We start from the raw sequence: 4,752 nt of genomic DNA, 5'->3' as shown, positions 1-4,752 counted from the left end.
CTCAAATCACTTAGTCATCTGGGGCTGAAAGGATTAGCTTATTTCTTGCTCTATCTGTATTTATTTTCTTTTCCCATTGTTCAGGTTCTGCTTGTGCATTCCTCATTGCTCTTCTCTTTCACAACCTAAACCAGGAAGGATTTCATATGTAATTGCCTTACTACTATTTGCAGGAAACTCTTATTCATTGCATTTGCAATTACTTTATTTTTTAGAGAAAAACTTTATTTCCAATAGATTTGGTGGTATGCGTGCTACAGCAAAAGCTGGTTGTTGTAGTTTCATTTCAAACCTGCATTAATATATAAATTTGGCATTATTGAGGAATGATTCATTTCTGATAGATTCAATCTAACACTATGCCAATTCTTTTAATTTATTGTAGACTCTACTTTAGTACTAGAGGTTAAATTTTCATCACCAAAAAAAAAAAAAAAAATGAGAATAACAGCTATTACAAAGGCAATGAGCTGTAAAATTCATTCCTCAGGGTTGCTTTGAAAACATAGGGATAGGTGGTTAAGAGAAAATCTGGCTTTATCCCAATGTACTATTTAACTGGAATCCTTCAGTCATCATCTATTGTTGCCTTGATTGTTTCTCCTCTTTTTATTTGACCTCAACCGATTAAACACCAGTGTTTCTCAATTCTTCCACTAAGGGCGATTTCATTTCCTACTTCTGTGCACACAGGGTTAGTCAAAATGAGTTTGCCCAAATCGGCCTTGACTGCACTGCCTCTTTCTCCAGTCGACAGGGAACCTATGTTCACTTCACTCTTAGACAACTTTTGCACCTTTGCTGCTTTCTTGTCTCCTGCAGTGTGTGTACCTAAAAGCCTTTCAAGCAGGAAATAGGAGATTTCCAATTCTGTGAAGATCTCAGGTAAATCTCCAACTGCACCAAGTACCTGCCCCATCATTCTAGCAGCCCGGCACAAAGTAGGGTCAATTTTTGTTCCAACTCCCATAAGACCTGGGAGCAGCATACTGAAGGTCATTATATTCAGTAAACAGTGAACCAATTTTTTTTTTTTTTTAAGAAAAAATGTTGTAATCCTCACTCAAGGATATGTTTCTTTTATTGATTTTTTTTAGGGAGTAGGGGATGGAGAGAAATATCGATGTGAGAGAGAAACATAGATCAGTTGCACCATGACCAGGGATCAAACTCACCACCTAAGTATGTGCCCTGCCTGGGAATCGAACCCATTACTTTTAGTGTACTGAACAACACTCCAACCAACTGAGGCACCCGGCCAGGGCAACAGTGAAACAACTTTGTAAAAGATTGAGTTTTCCCTCACTATCTTTGGAAACAAAACCAGGTTAGACTTCTATCTTCTGGCTCACCTTTAATACTCCTTTTAGAATACTACACTGGCTATAATCCCTTAACATCATCGACTTCACAGCCAGCTTTGTTGACATCAATGCAATTATTTTTAATGTATTTTTCAATCATATTAATACAGAGGTTTTGCTTCCTGTGATATGTTTTGTTAGTGACTATACTAGATTCTTGTTACCAATAAAGGCTTTGTTTTTTCATCCTTGAAGTTGTCTCTATTATAGGTGTCTGTATATCTTGCTTTGCCTTCTCGATTGTTCCTTCTTCTGAGGATCTGAGTGTCATATTAGAAGAGTAATTTCTAGATTGGTCCTCAGTAGGAAGGGATTTCTCAAACTCAGAAGCCTGAGTGTCATGATACTTTCTGGGGTAGAGTAAAGGTGGCCCCAATTTGCATCTTCAGCCAGGCCTCCTGGAACATTCCCTCTTGGGAGCCCTGGATAGTCAGATTAAAAGCCCAGCTACCCTGAGATAATCATTCTGGCTGGTGATTCCACAGGTAGATGCTCCGGTCAATAGTCCCATCCACGCTCAGCCTTCCAGTCATCCCTGCCAAGGTGCCACGGCTTCATTTGAAGCCACCTTGGATCCTCCAGACCAGCTTACTCATTGGCTGAACTATACCATGTGACTTCCATTCAAGCCACATGGAACAGAACAATCACCCAGACCAGCCTGAATTCCTTACCTGCAAAGTCATGAGATGTTAGAAAATGGTTGTTCTTTCAGCACATATGTTTTTGGATAGTTTGTTAGGCAGCAATTGGTAACTTGAACTTTCCTCCCTGACTGCAGCAGTTTGCTGGTTTTATTCTTTAAACATTTCATACCCATTTTCATGTCAGCAACACTAATATGGTAGAGATTATAAAATATTATGCTTTTGCCCAGCCAGTGTGACTCAGTGGTTGAGGGTCAACCTTTGAACCAGGAGGTCATGGTTTGACTCCAGATCAGGGTACATGCCTGGGTTGCGGGCTCACTCCTCAGTAGGGGGCATGCAGGAGGGAGCCAATCAATGATTCTCTCTCATCATTGATGTTTCTGTCTCTCTCTTCCACTCCTTTCCTCTCTGAAATCGATAAATATATATATTTAGAAATAATTATGTTTTCTACAGAATAAATTGGGATGCAGAATCATTTATTCATCAGGTGAAATAGGATTTAAAATGTCCAGTTGGCCATTTAATTAAGTGAATTCACAGGTTCAGTTCAACTAGAAAAATATTTCCTGGCAGAAGAAACAGATTCTTCATAGAATGGAATATGAAGGTGCTACCCTTGCTCAGCATTATTTATAAAGAATAAAATGCTAAAACTTTTCTTCAGGGTTAGGGCAGGGGAGGTGAAGGAACATTAGGGAGGCAGAAAAGTTCAAAGTACATTAGGCAATTTATGAGTTTATCAGATAACAAAATTCCTGATTTTTTTCAAGTCCTTTGTTTTTTGTGTGTTTTTCCCTAAGTAAGCAATGTGTTTCATGCCACTGCCATCATCACTATTTCATACTTGCATGTGTAAGATACAATCTTGCCTCCCAAACTGGAGATAAGAAGAAATGTGAAGAGCTGTACTAGATCGTGAGCTATCATTTCTATCTGAATTTGAAAGATGAGAATCCTTATCAAAGAACACAGCTCACAAAGATCTTTGTTCTTCAAAGTAATGATGCCCAAACCAGGCTATGCATCAGAATCGCTTAGAAGGTTTTTCAAAATACTTTTTTCCAAAAATTATGATGTGGGATCTGTGAATATGTATATCTGTATTGGACACGACTCTTTACATGTTAAAAAAAAAAGTATTTTTTTAAAATTAACTCAAAGTGACAAGCAAAAGAGAGAGTTTTTTAATTTACATTACTGAATCGTCTACTCTGTTAGATGTTTCTATTGGGGTATAGTTGCTACTTCTAAATAACCTAAGTAGTTTCAATTCTTTGTTTTTCAATTATTTACTGATTTTCCATAGTGGAAGATGAGAGTATTACCAATCTGTCCCTTGGATGCTTCCCAACACCTCTCCTATACTTTAAAATATTGTTCAAAATTCAGGATTATAAATTCTACAGCTATGTAGATACTTATATTTGAGCCATGTAAGTACATTTTAAAATTTACAGACAGTCCTCGGGTTACGCCAAGTCCGACGTTCATCATTTCGTGGTTACATCGCCATCTCTGATTTATTAAAAAAAAAAAAAAAAAAAGTTCTGTCATTTTGATATATGTACATATGTGCTTTATGGGTTTTTTTATTATTATTTATTTACCACAAGTGAAGATCAGGAATTGTTATCTTTCTTTTAAATGTTTTTTTACTGTTTCACTTCATTACTGCTATGTGTGTGCGCTCCATGTGAGTGACGTAGGTGCTTATGTAGGTGGGTTCCGACTTATGGCGAAAATTGCGTTACATCGCGGCGTAGGAAGGGATCTCCGACGTAACCCCAGGACCTACTGTATATGTAAACTCTCACTGCCTCTTAGAAGTATTAATCTTCTCTCAGTCTGTTCAAATACATTGTCCTGAATGCATTTCATCTTTTTTCATCTGGGCTGTTTGTGCTCTAAGGGATTTCCTTTTGCCTCTCTCTTCTAATCAAGTTCTTGCTTTCTGGCTCCCATATCTTGCTCTTTCTTGATTTACTCCCTTATTTTTGTAAATGGAAGGTAATATTTTGAGACACAGTACAGTTGAAAAGTATTATTAGATACCCTTAGTTGTGATAGCTAACTGAATTTAGGATTATAAATTGGGAATCTTCTCTTGAAATTTGAAGACAAATTGCCTTTGTCTTCTAGCTCCCACAAGAGCTATTGCTCAAGTTCAGTGCCATTGTGATCCTTGATCTTTTATATGAAACATGCTTTTCTCTTTAGAACCTTGTAGGCTCTTATCTTTTCTCCCAAATATATGAAATTTCAATATTATGCGCCATAGTTGGTTTAGATCTATTTTGATCCATTTTGCTGTCAGGGGACTTTATAATCTGAAAACTCATGACCTTTAGTTCTGGGAAATTTTCTTGAATTATTTGTTTGGTGATCCCCTCCCTCTGTTGCTTTTGTTCTCTATCTCTGCATCTCTGATAGATAAAAATTTGGACTTCCCAGACTGATCGTCTGATTTTCTTATCTTTTCTCTATTATTTCCACTCTTTTTTTATTGTTGACAATATTACAGATGCCCCCTATTTTCCACTTTCTGTCTTGTGCCTTATCTCCTGGCAGATTTCAACTTAATCCAAAATTTCTAATGCAGTTTTTCATTTATACCATTGTTTTTAAATTCCAAGACTCTTTTTTTATTTTTCCTTTATTAAAATGTTATTTTTTATGAATGAAATATTTTCTTTTTTTGTCTGAACTTTAAGGGGTAGGGGATTTTTTGTTCTGTT

General features: G+C 36.8%; 1 pseudogene; it reads right to left on the bottom strand.

Annotated features, from left to right (window-relative positions):
- Positions 1–568: 568 nt before the first annotated feature.
- Positions 569–3,508, bottom strand: LOC118666833 (annotated as a pseudogene).
- Positions 3,509–4,752: the final 1,244 nt, after the last annotated feature.

This window comes from Myotis myotis, unplaced genomic scaffold (assembly GCF_014108235.1).
Source record: "Myotis myotis isolate mMyoMyo1 unplaced genomic scaffold, mMyoMyo1.p scaffold_m19_p_12, whole genome shotgun sequence".
NCBI lineage: Eukaryota > Metazoa > Chordata > Mammalia > Chiroptera > Vespertilionidae > Myotis > Myotis myotis.
The sequence above is the reverse complement of the archived record's forward strand: the minus strand, read 5'-3'. Positions and strand labels throughout refer to the sequence as shown.